Source organism: Cupressus sempervirens, chromosome 7 (assembly GCF_028749045.1).
Source record: "Cupressus sempervirens isolate cs-2001-9-10 chromosome 7, ASM2874904v1, whole genome shotgun sequence".
In the NCBI taxonomy this organism is placed as follows: Eukaryota; Viridiplantae; Streptophyta; class Pinopsida; order Cupressales; family Cupressaceae; genus Cupressus; species Cupressus sempervirens.
In genome coordinates this window covers 814,003,978-814,021,922 of record NC_143124.1, presented here as the reverse complement: position 1 = coordinate 814,021,922, position 17,945 = coordinate 814,003,978, and the positions used below count along the sequence as shown (strand labels likewise).

Here is a 17,945-nt window from a genome sequence, read left to right as displayed (position 1 = left end):
TATATTCAATTTTCTAAGTTTTAATGTATTTTCACTCCTATGGGAAAAACCAAACACAACAATTTGGATATGCATGAATGCAAAGTATAGAAGCATAGGCAATGCACATTAACCACCTTCTACAATGCCACAGCCAATTGTAGACATGTGTGCCCTCCTTTCAGAAAATGTCAAACATTAGGAGGGCATTTTAAATACTTTATTCTTCTTCTTCTCTATTGAAAAAGCTTCTCAAAACAACTTTTGCACAATTCTAAACTTCCAAGAAACTAATTTAGGAAGATAGACCTCACCAAAATAATTATGTTTTCTCTCACTCTCTCTTTTCAAGAGAACAATAATGTCTACTTGTTTAAATGAAAATTTAAGTCTCTTATCTATAGGTAAGGACTAAAAAAAATTTAACTTCAAAGTAAAATTAATGCATAGTCAATAGGTATTTGGTCTATGGTCTTTGGTCTTTGATCTTTTGATAGAGTCGAAAGCTTCTAAAAGAATCCATTAAAATCAAACTTTGTTAAAGCCGAAATCATTATATTCAACATAAGACTCTAAATAACTTTTATTCATGATATAAACCCAAATTCCTATTTACTTGTGTCATATATCATGACCAAGTTTTAGTTCAACACTAATCATAAAAGTCCAATTCCAATGTGAAAGCAACTCGTTTAAAGAAGATGCTTTGGGATGCACTTGTAATGACCCAACATGCAAAGGGATGAAAACTCCATGGCCGACACAAGGGATCAAACTTTAGTCGATCTCCAACTTTACCAAAAACCTTAAAGAATACAACGACCGCTAGAGCATTCTGGCCATGACTCATTCAAGCCATTTGCAGGTCTGTTTTGGATACAGTGGGAGAAACATATGTAGAGCGGTCTGGCCTAGTGTTCCCATAAGCAAAAACATTAGGCCAGGCGTTCTATTTATGCTTCTCTATGGTATTTGTATTGACATCAACAATCAACAAGCTTCACAGCTTTTTATGCTCATCGATCTTTTCTGTTAGACGGATGGTATGGGAATTCATGTTTTTCATTGCTTTTTTATGTCTTCTCTGGTTTATTTAATGTTCTTTAAGAATACCAATGGTTTATGTAATGAACTTTAAGAATACCAACTAATACATGTTGAAATAGTTTTCAGCTCTTCTAGTTCTAGACAAGGAGATGAAAACAAGTCTTCCGGTTGTGGGCTACCAGCTTTAATCAATTAAAAACAAATACACTATCCTACGTCTTTTTGTTTCTTTTTTTCCTTGCTCAAGGTGAAACATCTGAAATAGTGTTTGCTGTTATTCCTCCTATAGTTGTATTCTCATGCTGTACTATTATTTAGTCAAGTATACCCATTTGGTTCACTTGTTGGAAACTAGCTTTTGAATGGCTATTATGATGATTTGCTCTCTTTCTAGGCTTTGTTGCAACTGTTTCCATTTTGATTTCTTCAATATAAAATAAATTGGTTTCTTCGTATTTGTGAAAAAAATTGAAGTCAAGCTTTCAAAATAAGGTGGAATTTCCCTATCATTAGTTGAGCCTTCAATATCAAACATCATTTCTCTGAAAATATCAGTATCAATTTCAACCAACCATATGTGTCTTCACCAATAATGTAAATTAAAAAAAGTTCTTGAACATGAACTTAGTATTAAATGACAAAGATATCATTTGGAGTATAATTAGATACTTTTTGAAACGAATTTTATATTACTATAGGCTATTTGTAGAACTAGAAATTAATTGTCCTAATTTTTTTATTTTCAATGATGTAAGAGTGTGAGCTTATGATAGTATTGTTTTAATTTAGAGTCAATGAATAAAAGATATCTATTTCATCAAACTCAATGAAGGATTATAGCCTAATCCTTTATAACTTTATGAGTTCGAACTTCGTGGATAAAGTAATCAAGGAGCATATTGTTACCTACACTCATACAAGTGAACTACAACTCTTAGATAAAATCGTCTTTATTCATGGTCTCAAGTTCTGAATTTGATCAAAACCCTCTAATTATACAACATATAATATGGTAAAACATAGATCCATGAATCAACTTAATTTGTTTCTCCTCTTTAAAGCATATTTTTCTAAAATCTTTATTCTAATATTTTTTGGTGAAATGTTTTTTAAAATGACAAAGCATGATTTAGATGTATGCATTAGTCATGTTAGATATATAATATGAAAATACAATAACTTTCTTTCTTCATTGAAAAAATAGTGCGACATTAGAAAAATGGCAAGAAATGAATTAGATTTATAGATTAGTTTTTTTTCTATCCAAGTCTATGTTTTCATAAAACATTTCATATGTTGCAAAATTTGGTCTTTCAATACAGTTTCTTATAATTTCACTAAGAACCTAATATTTTTCCCCTTTTCACAAAATTATATCTTGAACAATAAATTTAAAACCTCACAATAACCATTAACAAATAGATTTAAATATTAAAAATATGTGTATAGAACTAAATACATAAAAAAGATTAAGGATCTAATATTGTAGAATAGTAATAAGGATTTATTTATTCATGATATCAAGTTTCCACAATTCATAATTTGATAGTGTTAAATTTTTGGCTTTGTTGATTTTCATGGATCCCTTTAAGTGTAATGGTACTGCCTGCATGTTTTTCGGTATATGTTTTCCAAATGCAGTCCCTTCGTGGGACATGTCTATTCATTAATATAATTAATATAATAACAAACTTAATCTGATCTCATAGGTTTATCCTACTAAAGCTACCAAAACGTCCATACTCCCTCTTAGCTAGGGAGGATAAACACATGATAATATATTAACTCAATGTAATATATGAATATCTTTGATCAGAAGATATTCAATATTTTGATATCACATTTGATGTGATGAATCTTGGTCTCCTAGAATATGGACATTCGATATTCACCAAGTACTCAAAAACTTTTGATATCACATATGATATCATGAGTATTGGCCTCCTAGAATATCAACGATATTCACCAAAAACTCTTTGAGTAATGACCTTCCAAAATGCAAGATATTCACCAAATACTGTGAGTAATGACCTCCCAGAACATCAGGATGTGTGATATTCACCAAATACGTTGCGGGTAATGGCCTTCCAAAACATCAAGACATGTGATATTCACCAAGTACTCAATGCAATGGCCTCCCAGAATATCACCATGTACTCAAAAATGCTTATAAGGTATGTGCACATGCATTCTCATAGTGCTTACCATATAAACATCTACTAAGAAAAGTATAATCTATCATCATCTGCATAGACATCGTAAGATATCCATCATGATAGAAAATTAAATTATTGTAAGATCATCACCTTTCAAGAAATTTTGTTATTTCAAGTGATGATCATTTGGAAGTCGTCAATTCCTCGTGATTTACACAGAGGGTAGGCTCATCACATAGTCACAAGACATATTCATGAATTGCAGTCCTCTTGATTGCTATAATTTATTGATTACTGGAAATCAACATTGACATGGCTTACTCCCTCTAAATCAATATAATCGAGATCACTGAAGGTTGAAATAATCATATCATCTATCTGCCCCCTCTCTTTCAAGATTGTTTGAAATGTCAACCTCCCTCTAAATCTCAATCTCCCTTTTTCTCTTGCAAGAACATTATCAAAGAGAAAAGAAAGGATGAAGACAAATAGCTCTTATACTACATATAGGAATAAGAGATTAATTACAAGAACGAAAAAGTAGTTCTCAAAATATAATAATCAAAAAATACTCAATATCTCATTATTTAGGAGCAAATGCTTATCAACATCCTTCCAAATATAAGCTACTCCAATCAAGGTCACGTCACCTTAATAAGTTAAGACCAACCTAAAGTCACTTTCATTCTTTTGCTTTCAAGTTAGGATTTGACTTGTTTCTATAAATATAAGGTGATTCCTCTCATATTGGCATACTGCACTACTCGAATTTTAGAAATGATACTTCAGGTTTCCAAACACAACCACATGAAAGAAATGTCTCTCTTAATGAACTACACCAATGTGTAGGTAACTTGCTTTGGAAATAGCATACACCTTTATCTTTTCAATTTAGGTTCATGCAACCCTTGATATTCTCCTAGTGAATGCAACCTCCTAACAATCTCAATATGCATCTATAGTGCCAATGATACTGATTCTTCTGTGTGAATCTATTCACGCCACAAAACCAATATTGCACCTACATGGAGATCGTTATACACTAAACTAGAAAATACAATGGTCTCCACAACACAATAAACCAACTCAGTCCTTGTAAAGAGGAAATGCTTGAGATTGTCCAACCAACACTTAATTAAGAAATGTTGATACTATGTTTATGTCAATTTGCCTCTATCGAATTCTCAACAAAAATTTTCAAATATAATCCTTAATTCCCATGGTAGATGTACCATCTCAATAATAATAATTTCAATATCTTGCACCAAATATTACAATGGGTTTGTGCTTGACTATAGTCTCCAGCAGCCTGATGTATTTTCCTTTTATATTCACGACCTGACAAAGCCTGCCCAAATATATCTCCCATCTAGAGATCACAACCTTCATTTCTGGCCAATACCATAGAATTTGCACAACTGCTCAGTCATAAGTCTATACGCATATCACCCTTGGAGCACCCTGCAACTCATAACACTGATGCCTATTGTTTGCAAGCCAACTACCTCTAAGGTCAAATGACGGGCTCAATGGCAGTTGAACACAGGGTCTTTGTGCCTCAACTACTGGAATGGTAATGGTATCCTCTGGTCTATGCTTGGCTTACTTAATGATGTTATTGGTTCTGCCAACCTTCTTTTTATTACAGAGACACATTAGAGCCCTATGTGTCCTCTTCCTGGTATTTCTGACTATCAATGGCTTTCCTCTTTTAGAGACAAGGTCAAGTGCTCTAGTGGGGTCAGAGGTTCTAGTGGGGTCACCTATCTTATTTGGGACCACCTTTTCAGTAAAATTTCCTTAGTTCACTCTGACAGCTATGCCAGATTCATGTGGATTCACATTGATCAAGGAACCTTTCTCTATAGAGATACCTATATCATTGTCTGCTACTTCCCGCCAATATCTTCCCACTATGCAGTTCATAGCACTAAGGGTGGGGACCCCTATGAGGACCTTCTTGAGCACATTACCAGATTCTCTACCATGGGGGACATCATTATTTTAGGAGACTTTAACATGCGAACCAGAGACCTACAACCTCCTCTCCATGATCGTAGGTTTGATCCCATGTGTACGACTGCTTCTAATCCTAGTTTTGTAGATTTGCTTCGGCTCTCTGTGGATTGTCAAGGGCCCTTCACCAAGTATGGTCATAATTTGTTACAACTTTGTGATTCTTCTAACATAGTGATCTTGAATGGGCTCTCTTGCTTTCCTAGATCCGAACTCTTCACTTGTTGGCCACATGGTGGTGGTGCTAGCATTGTAAACTATGTTCTCTCCATTGCCTCCTTCATTCCTTTCATTTTTTGCTTTACCATCTCTCACCTTCCTCTAGTTGACCATGTCGTCCTTAGCATCACCCTTCGAGGACCCCTGAAACCTTCTCCCCCTTGCTTATCCTCTTCTTCTTGCCCCTCTCTTCCCTCCACCCATGCTCGCACTTCTTTTTGCCTCTCTGATGGTGACACAGAGCTCTTCATCCATCACCTTAGATGACTTCTCCCCCAAGACCCCTTCCCCAAATCTAGGGACGTCACCTCAATGTTCCACTCACTGGGGTCTAACCTTATGGGATTCTGCCCTTCTCTCCATTCCCCATTGCACCTCACCCCTCACCCCACTCATAGGTCTTACCCCATGAACCAATAGTTTGATGAGGACTGCAAATCCTTTCATTGCATGCTTCACTCTGCTCCACCCACTACTTCCTCCTCTTCTTCTCAGTTGAGGCTCAACTACTGCCGCTTTTTTCGCCATAAGAAACAGAAGTTCACTTTGCTGCAATGTAGGTCTCTTTGTGCCATGTTCTTCCAGTCCCCAATGCTCTTTTTGTGCACCATGCTTCCTCGCCACCCCTCCCCCCTTCGTCTACTCTGGATCTTCACTCCCACACCTCCACCCTCTGTGATATTCCTGGCTAACCCCCTCTCCATCTCATCCTTCCCTCCCACCCGTTGTCACCTCTTCTCCTTTTCCCACATTAGTGAGGCAATTAGAGTTATGAGCAGTAGCAGAACTCCAAATGAGGGAGGATTTCAAGCTGAATTCTTGAAGTTGGGTATCTCTGTCCTAGGTCCCTTTCTTACAGTGCTCTTTAATCGAGTGGTTTGTGTTGGCTTCTTCGACCCTTGGTCACGACATATTATTTGTACGATCCATAAATCTGGGCCAACCTCTGACCCTAGAAACTACAAGACCATCATGGTTGGGCATACCTTTGCCAAACTCTATGCAATTGTGTTGAACGGTATCTTGTCCCGAGAGCTCAACCAATGACATTGTCGGGCTAGAGGTCAGGCTTAGTTTCGTATAGATTTTCAGACCACTAATCACATTTTGACTTTAAGGGCCATCCTTGAGGAGGTTCGCCATCGCTCGACGAAAGTTTATTGTTCTTTTGTTGACTTTCGCAAGGCCTTTGACTCTATTCCTCAGGTGGCTCTCTTTCAACATCTTAGGGACATCGGGATCTCATAAATTCTCCTTATAGCTATTATGCAGTTATACGAGCGTGTTGTGGGCAGATTTAGTACTACACAAGACTTCTTTGACCTTATCCAGAGCACTATTAGGGTGAAACAGGATTGTCCTCTCTCCCCCACTCTCTTTGGCATCTACATCGACGAGCTTGAGGCATTTCTCTATGATTGCTCGCTCCCTGGCGATGGTTGTTATTTACATCAAGTATTGATCTCTATTCTCCTATTTGTTGGTGATGTGATTCTCATAGCATCTTCTCTCAATGGTCTTTAGCGGCTCCTTGATAGCTTGGCCTCTTTCTGCAACTCACGCAAGCTAGTTGTAAATTTGGGCAAGACTCGGGTTATGGTCTTCAATTGTTTAAGGACGTCAAATCTCCATTTTTACTTCCAGGGTACCGAGATCGAGATTGCATCTTCATATAATTACTTGGGGGTTAAGTTTTCTAGACCTCAATTCAGCCTAAGATGAGCCATGTAGCCCAGAGTCAACAAGGGGCTTGGCTCCCTCGTTATTCTTGAGCGACAGTGCTTTCAACACCATGACTAAGATGTCTCTTCTTGACTCCCTGGTCAAGCCGACTGTCCTCTAGGGCTCTACTGTTTGGGGTCCCTCCCTCTTGGAGTTTGACTAGGCCTCTGTTGAGAGAGTCCAAACTCTTTTCCTTCGGCACATTATCAGATGTCACTAGTTCACACCACACAACATCATTCTGGCTGAGTTTGGTGCTCACCCTTTCAGATTGGGGACCATCTTTGATTTAGTTTGACTTCTTCACCAGCTCCAGGGCTTCACTGATTCCTCTGATGATTATCACAAATATTCCTACTTGGCTTACTATTCCTCTATGGAGTTTGTAGGTTCAAACTCTGGTCACAGGTCTTGTTGTTGGTACACCCAGGTCTCTACTCTCTTGGGCTCAGTTGGTATTCATTTAGATCATCTTTCGCCCTTCTAGTTTTCTTTGGACGCTCCATTCTATCTTCTTCCACCTCAAGGGGAGTTGAATGAGCATGTTAGACTTGACATCTACAAACAGTATGTTATCATGACCTGAAGTAATCCCCTAGGTGGGCTTCGTTCACGCATGGCCTTTGATGCTGAGCACTTTCTTGATATCCAGGAGGGATCATCTTACATCCCTGGTACCTCACTCATCATTGGGCTCATGCTCTTTGAATCTCCTTGGTATCTTTTAGGGTAGTATCTCACCGACTATGTATTCAAACTAATCACCAGATTGATAGGGAGGACAGGATCTGTCAGCTTTGTCACCTCAGGGAGGTCGAGACCAAGTCTCACTTTATTTTTCGTTGTCCCATTTACTATGAAATCTAAGGGAGATTCTACTATTTGTTCAAAGAGTGTCGGTCTCTTCTCTCATTCTTCAGATATATTGACTAGCACTATCTTGCACTCTACCTTCAGGAGACCATGTGGCTTCGTGAGCACACTATACAGCTCCAACTTTTCTCGACATTGACTCCTACGTAGTTCATCACCTCTTTCTTTAGTCCTACAGTTCCTGCCCGAAGTTCGAAGTGGCCTCTCTACACTATCTTGGTTCACACCAGATCTGTGAGACCCCGTAGAGATTACACTCAGCAATGTCCCTCTCGTAGACCTTAGAGGCGACCTTCCAGAGTACCTAATTGCCCTAATGTCCACCTTTCCATTCTGGACTACTTCTCGACTATGAGGATTTCTTAGCTGCTGTTATTCCTTTTTCTTGGTTCTTTTGTTGTTTTTCTTTCACGTTCTTTTTGTGAACACTGTTTGGTGCTCCCCCTATTGACATTTCCCCTTTGTATTGTTTCCAGTCCATTAGACCCTTGTTGGTCTCTTGTTGGACATTCATAAATTTTTCTTTTCTTATTTGATCTCACAGGTTTATCCTACTAAAGCTACCAAAATATCAACAAGATTAAGATTACATGATAATTTTTGCATCAACATTTTAGATCACATTTTGTGATCCATCATTAAGATAATAGTGAGAAAGGAGATATAATATGATAGTTACATGTTAAAGAGGAAAGAGGGTGAGAGGTGGCATGAGGCTAAAATAAAAGGATACAAAATAGAAAAAAGAACTAAGAGAAACCAAAAGAAACAAGATAAAAAATCAATGAATACAAAATGACAAGTCAACTAAGGTCAAACAATAGGTAACAAAGGGGAGAAATAGTAAAGCTAAACCAAATAAAAAGGGGATAAAAAGGAAGCCCCTGAACGATCACAAAAAAATTAAAAAATCAAACACCAAAAAATCAAAACAAAAATATATTAACAAAGAAATAAGAGATAACAAAATTAATAGAAATAATATTAATAAAATAAAGATGCAAGATAAAATAAGATAAGATAAGATAGTAAGAATTCAAAAAGAGAGTAAGAAAAGAAATTATAATAATAATAAATAAATAAACCAAAAAAAACTAGAATATGAACCACTAAATGCAACAAAACAAAAGTTAAAATACAAGAGAAATATAAAAAGAGAAAAAGTAAAAAGATAAATAAATAATATAAAGAATGTGTATATGTGTCTAATGCTCACAAAAGTTAAGAAAATTTTAACAAACTCTTTTATTTTTGTTTATAAATGTTTGAAGACATTTCTAAACATGTATAATTTTTTCCATAGCATTATCTTATTATAAATTACTCTATTTTATAAGTAAAAGAACATGCTTAGGTAGCCATGTTTATCTAGCTACTATTGAGTAACTTTGACAATAAAGTGAGTACTAATGAATTTCAACCTTACTTTAAAAATGTTACCAAAAACCCATGCGCTCACATCAATGAAGAAAATATTTATAAAGTAAACTCTCTTTGCAAGAACCATAGCCACAAGCCACCTTACACCCATTTTTTCAAAGATAGCGTACACATCTACATCATTCATTTTACTAATAGATAACAAACTAGAACTCTAGAAATGCCCTTTTGATCCTTGTATTGTAGCAACTCTCTTACAACCAAAATAGTAAAATTATTAATTATTATTGTTGTTGCGCACACGCACACACACATGCGCGCGCGTACCCACACACACACCCACCTTCCCTTCATCAAAATACTAAGACTAAAATGTAAAAAGATACTTCCAAGATCAATCATTATTTCATATATGCATGTATAGGTAAGGACACAACAAGCATATCCCTCGCATCATTCTAAGATTATTTTCTATAATTTTCTTTGAACTCACCATCATATTTCTTTGATTTCACCTCCTAATAGGTGCTTTATAATGGCCTATGTTGCCATAGTCCTAGACTTTCATCTTTTAATTTTACCAAAAGACTTGGATCTTACTTGCATATCTTTTCACCTTCAACCCTTTTCAAATACTTAAAACTTCCTTGGAAAATTGAAATATTTTCACCTTCAACACTTTACAAAGACTTTAAACTTCATTGAAAATTTGAAAATCTCTTCACACCATCTCCTCCTAGAGTAAAGCATCCATCTCATCATCAAGCATGAGATTTGAAGCAATTCTTCTAACCATCACAAGCTTCAAATCAAGGTGAATGCATTAACGATTATCAATGACTAAATCACTCTCACTCACCATTAATGTATAGATTTTGGTCAACACAAAAAACTTTTATCTACTTCAAATCTATTAAGTAAATCTTAATAAGGTTTCTTGATTTTCTAATAAAAAATAGTTTTTAAATATTTCATTTAAGTGTATTTTTTATATATAATCCATATATCTTGATCTATGATTAAATCCTTCATCTTGAACTTCAAAAACTTAAGAACAAAAAAATGCTTAAATATTTCCATATCTAATTTAGATATATTTACCATCCTAAAATAAATTGAAAAGGTCATTAATTGAGTTATATGTTGATGGCTTAATCAAGTCATGCTTTTAATTCACAAATGAAGTATATTGACATTTGTAATAAAGTAACAATTGATAAGTACATTGTTCAACCTAAAATTGACTCTTTTGCATAGGACATTAGAGTGCCCACTAAAATGAACAAGTTATTAGACATGAAAATTCCCAAATCAATGTGAGCAAAGATTATATTTTTGTACTAAGAAAAATTCAAATAAAATATATCTTCTTGTGCCCCATGATGGTGATTTTTAAGAGATCTTGTGATTCAGGGAAGATTGGAAAATTGTCATGTCACTATGATCAACAAAATTCAATTGCATATTCAAACTTTTAAATCTCTTCTGGTTTAAAGGGTAAGTATACTTTTGTTAAAGATTGATTAAGAAAGTGCAATGATAATTATCCATTAATATATTAGACATAAATGGGTTTTTTAGGTTCCTTGTAAAAAAAACTTGTTTTACCCCCTTAATCTAAAACATATCGAAAAAAAGGATTTAAATTTGATATAAAATTTTCATATTATTTTGATATGCTCATCTGTTTTTATTTAATAGATTTTCATTAATCAATTCAATTTGAAAAGTGTCTAAAACATTCATCTTTCCAATTCAATTTGCATGAGATAATTTTCTCTACATAGCAAAATTCCAATAAAATGCAACTTGTGCCCTATAATTCTTCCTCGCTTGTGGGGAAGTATGATTTTGTTACGACTAATTATAAAAATGCAAAGATATTTCTCCATGTGCATATTGGCCACATAAGACTTAAATTTGATATAATGTCCCCATATAATATTTAAACTCATTATATGTCATATTCAATAGATCATGAATGTTTTATCTTAATATTTCATCTTATAAGAGATTGCAAATTTCGACTGCAAATTCCAAGTATAATTTACATCTATCAATGGCTAAAATATATAGCAAGATATGTCAAAAGCATAATTTTACAATTACACAATGTATGTTTTCATAGTAGGTTTCAAAAATGCATCAAACAACAAGGTATATGTTTTCCTAGTGCTCTCTTATATTTTAGTTCTAATGATGGATCACAAAGTGTGATTTGAAACGTTGATACAAAAAACCATTAAACACAATCAAATCAAATCAAAAGAATATAGCAAGATATATGAAAAGCACTCAATCTCAATAACTTGGGACTACAAATAAATTATCACAAATTCAAAACTTTGCAAGTTCCTTGGTTTGTGTACATTCATAGTTAAGTCCCTAGCTTGCATCATGAAAGTTATTCATGGGACCTTACCATGCCCAAGGGGCATTGATATAGAAACATGAACTATAGTTAGAATAAATTTCATGACATCATGTCATATTCCTATTAGAAAGTTCAATTTTATGCAACAATTGTGGTTTAATAACCTAGACAAACATGTTGGCCACAAATTTTGTTAGTGGAATGCTTTAGTCCAATAAAAAAAAATTGGATATTTCACTAAAGAGGGGTAGAAAATTTTATTCCAAGAAGAGATACAAAAGGGAGAGCTCAGCAGGGAACTCCATCCCAATCAACAAGGTCATCAAATTCATGAGATAATTTGAGGGATAATTGCCCCCTATCTGTAACATTCCAATCCTAGATAAGATCAGAAGCCCATTTAGCCAAGCAATCTGCAACTACAGCCCACTTCTGAGGGATGTAAGTAAAACAAACAAACTCCAGAGTTCTACAAAAGAGAAGTTTGATTAACAACTAAAGCCAGAGGCCAACTAACATCATCAAACGCCTTAAAAGTAAAGCAAGTTCACAACCACTTGGGAGTCAGAGTCATAGATGATCCTTAACCATCCCCTCAAACCACATTGTTCCACATCATGTAAAATGGCGAGTGCCTTCATAAGATTGTTAGTATGACAACCCTTATGCATCGAGAAAAGAAATTGGACATCATTAGAACTACAACAAGGCACTCCCCAATGCCAGTGTATCCTGGATTCCCCCAAGAAGAACCATCAACATTGACTTTTAGAACTCTATGTGGAGGAGTCCAATGCCCATCACAATTCACCTGTCGCTTCATCTACCACCTATGTTGTCTAGGCAAACCATGTGTTAATTTTTGGTGATCACTGCAGATGTAATAGCACTGCCATTGTATTTAGTATGCGTTTTCCAAATGCATCTCTCCTTTTATTAATAATAATAAGTCATGAATAGACATGTCCCTATAAGGGACATGATAGGGACATGTCTGTTTCATAATTTATATAATTAATATTAAAACATATTATTATTATATAATTATAATAAACTATAATGATAATATATATAACCATAGGTATATGTTATTATTATATTAAATTATCTCATATAATAAAAACACATATATAAAGGATAAATACATCCAAATTGACTAAATCTTTAACACTCCCTCTTAGTCAAGGAATAAATAGATTTTGATAATCAAAGGTAAAGGACGATCAATATTTTGAATAACTCAAAGATGATCAACATTTGTCGTCTAAGCTCTTAGTTATTAAAATAACTAGTATGCATTTACCAAACAACTCAAAGATAATCAACATGATGGCATCTAAGCTCTTAGTTGTTGGACTCACAAAATGCATGCTTATCTCATACCCAATATGCATCTATACAGACAACTCAAAGACAATCAATTTAATGACATCTAGGCACTCAGTTGTAAGTCTCACAAGATGTGTATTCTCATGATTTAAGTACAACACTTACTCAAAATGTATAACATAGAGTTTTAGCCAACCAAAGTTGCTAAACATCAACACACCATCTTAGCTAGGAAGGCTAAACCCAAGACATATATTATGCCATTGGTAATATTAGGAATAATAAGTTTTAAGGATATCTTTGATCAAAAAATATTCATCATTAAGGGCACATTTGGTTGATGGAATAAGAATAGAAAAATTGGAATACGTTTTTTATTTTCTTTTTGGTTCGTCACCTGGAATAGGGAATAGGAATACGTATTCTCATTTTGCCTCTAAAATGAGCTTATACCCATTCCAAAAAATAGTTGTTATTGGAATAGCCATTCCTATTCCCAATATAACACGCCTATTCTCCATTCTTATGCCTAAGACCAAACAAGCCCTAAGATATCACATTTGATATGAAGAGTATTGGTCTTCTAGAATATCAACGTATGATATTCACCAATTACTCAAATTGGGTTTTGATATCACATTTGATATCAAGGGTATTGGTCTCCTAGAATATCGACATCTGATATTCACCAAGTACTCAACTAAGGTGTGATATCACATAATACAAGTTACTGTAAGGTCGTCGCCTTATAGTAACTTCTACAAATGTAAGTAACATCATTTGGAAGTCATCACTTCCATATGATGCACACAAGGGGTAGGCCCATTAAATCACATAAACTCAAGATATATTCATGAATTACAGTCCTCTTGACCGCTCCAAGTTACTAATCATGTGGAGAATTCATCTTATTATGGTTTTACTCCCTCTGAATCAATATGATCAATATTACCAAAGGTTGACTAAATCATATCCTCTATATTTCTCCCTCATGCAGATGTGTCAGACTCAATCTGAATCTGAAACATATCCTCTATTTCATCCCTCTCTTTGTCCAAGGTTTCCTCTAATAAACTTTTATGCTCCTTGGTTCAACAAGTATCCATTTATCTAGGATTTTTATGGTCTAGATATCCTTGGTTCACATGGAACTTCATTCCATGAATCATTGTGATAATTTTCAGATTAGTAAAGATACCATCTCAACATAGTCTACTCCTAAATCAATATGACCATGATCAATGAAGGTTGAATTAAACATATTCTATATCTCCCTCTCTTTTAGGGTTATCTTTAATGAAATATCAATCTTCCTCTAAATCTCATATCAGTCATCATTGTCCTACAAGAACATATTAGAAGAAAATATCATAACATATATCTTGTAGTACATAAGAATGTTAGTAATTTACCTCATGCCCTAAAATAATACTTGGTGAAGTAAAAAGTTAGAACCTTTCATATTCTTATATAGCCATTTATATGTAAACTTATTGACCTCTTACTATGGCACTACTAGCCACTTATATTAGAGTTACTATTCTCTCGCATTGGTATGATAGGTATATTACTCATATAGTTATGAAAATCAAGATATATGTAGACTCTATTGACCTCTTACTCTAACACTACTAGCCAGTTATATTAGAGTTACTATTCTCTCGCATTGGCATGATAGGTATATTACTCATATAGTTATGAAAATCAAGAAATATATATATATAATCCATGATTTGTCAAATAAATTAGTTTCACTAATTCATATATCGAACTAATCATTAAACAAAGTATATAGACTTATCCATATAAATAATTACAATAATACAAAAGCTAATTTATAGTATTAAAGTGCACCTCCTCTTATTTGGTGGTGGGACATACTCATACATGTTGCATTATACATACAATACATGTTTGATGGCATTCATGCATCATCCATTCACCCTTTGGTCATGTAAGAGCTTAACATGTTTTTCATGTACCTGATAGCAGTGACTATTTTGTTTACTTGCTCATTTCTACTTCATATATAGATTAGCACCCTAAAGAGAATGATATTCCACCTAAAGGATTTATATTCTCTTTGATCACTTTGACATTCAACCTTAGCTTTATCACTATTAAATGTAGGAAATAATTGTTACTAGTAGAGATAACCATCGCACATATGTTGAAGGCGATCAAAATAATCAAGCTCTCTCCCAAATTGATAATGATAATAAGTTCTTTTGTGATACACGTCATCTTTAATCAATAACCACTCTTAAGAAATAAATTAATATGATATTTCATAGTTAAATGTGCCTGGAGTATTAAACATACAAAGATTGTTTTTCTCTAGGCATTAACATTCATGTTATTGTGTAATGTTGTTTATTATATTCCTTTTGATTTTCTTCTATCTTCTATTTAATAAGTTAACGGAATGTTATTACCAACCTTCCCATATTATGTTTCTACGTGTGTTCTACACACACCTCCAAGTCTTCTTCAAAATAAGACTCTTGTAATCGACACACAACTCTAACTTTTCTTTGCATCATACATCAACATCTATGCAAACAACCGCATTTGACACGATTGATAATTTGGAGAGTAGAAGCTCATTCAATTCACTACCTATCTTAATGTTAAAGTATGATGTCCCGTATTGAATCCTTGATGTTATCACTTCCAAACTCAATGCTTGCCTTCCCTGGTCGATTCTTTCCTCAATAGTCATGACCCTTTTCAGTTAATCCTAAATCTTGTTAGGTATTACGCACGACATAATAATCACAACCTTCACAAAAGCTTGCACCTTTTTTCATAATCAGAACACCTTTATAAAAGAATTTTCTAATGACTTATAATCGATAATATGAGATCTAGTCATTTTAAAATGATATCAATTTGTACCATTATTTGACGCTAAGATTTATTCCCTTCACGTAAGCTTACAATTGCACAGAGAAATCTTTTTTTATCATCGAATGGACTTGATGGTATGGTGTAACAAGATTCATTTGACATGAAATACATTAATTAATCATCCATGTTCCATTGCTTGCCACCTACGTCATTCATGACATTTTGCTCTTGTTGATGGTATTGCAAAATCTTTATTTTGCTTATCGTCAGAGCATCCTTCATATAATATATTTTGTGCATAGGTTTTCTTGTTGAATATCGTGTCTCATCATTTTTATTTTATTTTTTTCAGCACATATTTGAATGAAGGTTTCATTAACAATACTCATTTCATCAATAATCTTCAATGACTAAATTTTAATTTCTACTTATTTTCTGGTAACTCTTTTGTCTTTCTCTAATTTGTCATGTTCATTCTCTTCTTCTCCATTATATTCAAAGAGCTCTTTAAAGAACACAACTTGGTATATGTTTCTTTCTTCCACTGGATGCAAAATATTAATCCATCGCTACCATAGAGATGTACTCTTTACTTGCTGCGCTAGGATCGGAATAATTGGTTCTATGATTTTGTCATACATCTAAGATCGTACTCAGACTAGACTAAAATACATCAACATGTATAATACTGGTCATTCACAGGAATTGCATCATGTATATCTAGTGTGATTTATTTCATATTAAGTATGGGTCTTACGAGATCAATGATCTTGGGGGTGAGATGCCTAAGACCTTCCCTTCTATCAATGGCTTTAATCTCTACAGTAAAAAACACCTACACTTATTGGTTTCAAACTCCACTCTCTGTTCATGCATACTCAGGAGCACACAAAAAGATCAACATGGTCCCGTATATTGAGACGACGAGAAGCAGTTTCTAGATGAGAATAGCGAGGGAGTTAGTGGGAGAGGGAATGTTGTCAAAATCGGAGTCCACAGATCTTCTCCCGTCCAGGCATCCCAACGACACCTCCCATGACTGACCATTGCTCAAAACCACTACATTGTGTGCAACGAGTGCAAGTATGTCTGCACATGACACAACCACAAGGCACATTCCTTCCACCCCCACTTTCGCATCCATTTTTACCTAAAATCCACATAATCTTGTATTCCCACCCACCACATCTCTCTTCAGGTACTACTCTATGTAAACCTTATGATGGGGCCTCCACAAATATGTGCTGTTGTCTATCAGGATTCAATACATATATTAATTTATCAAGCAAACTAAACAAGGGTCGCTATAATTGAATTCGCAAAATACCTTCTTTTTTTTTTTTTCTTTTCTGAAAACCATTGTTTGATCTATAGCTTTCGACTAAGGTAAGTCTTTATCTTCGTTCTATGCTTAGATCCTATAGCAATTCTTAATTTCACATGTAAAATTTGAAACTTTATATGTTAATTTTCTCATGCCTTCATCTGTAATCATGTGTTATTTTACCTCTAATTAAGGGTATCTTATAGATGTATATACATATCTTCCAATTCCAACTGTTGGAGCTCATTTAACTCTGTCTAAATCTGGCCCAATGCTCCATAATAACTATGGATCCACCACAGTCGCTATTCAACCTGGTAAGATATATAAAAATGTTTTATATTCAGAATAATTTCTTCCTCTTTTTTTTGAAAATTCAATTTACATCTGCAACTAGGCTTTGATACCATGTTAATTTTCAGTGATCACTTGAGATGTAATAGCACTGCCATTATATTCGGTATGTGTTTTCCAAATGCATCTCTCCTTTTATTAATAACCATAAGTCATGAATAGACATGTCCCTATTAGGGACATGTCTATTTGATAATTTATATAATTAATATTAAAACATATTATTATTATATAATTATAGTAAACTATAATAATAATATATATAACCATAGTTATATGTTATTATTATATTAAATTATCTCATATAATAAACACACATATA

At 34.2% G+C, this 17,945-nt stretch overlaps 1 long non-coding RNA gene across 1 annotated transcript; it reads left to right on the top strand.

Moving 5' to 3' along the window:
* Positions 1-854: 854 nt before the first annotated feature.
* LOC149549886 (uncharacterized) lies at positions 855-1,481 on the top strand. The gene is made up of 2 exons (XR_016354500.1): positions 855-1,022; positions 1,153-1,481. It is a non-coding gene; the product is annotated as an uncharacterized LOC149549886 (long non-coding RNA).
* The last annotated feature ends 16,464 nt before the right edge of the window (positions 1,482-17,945 follow it).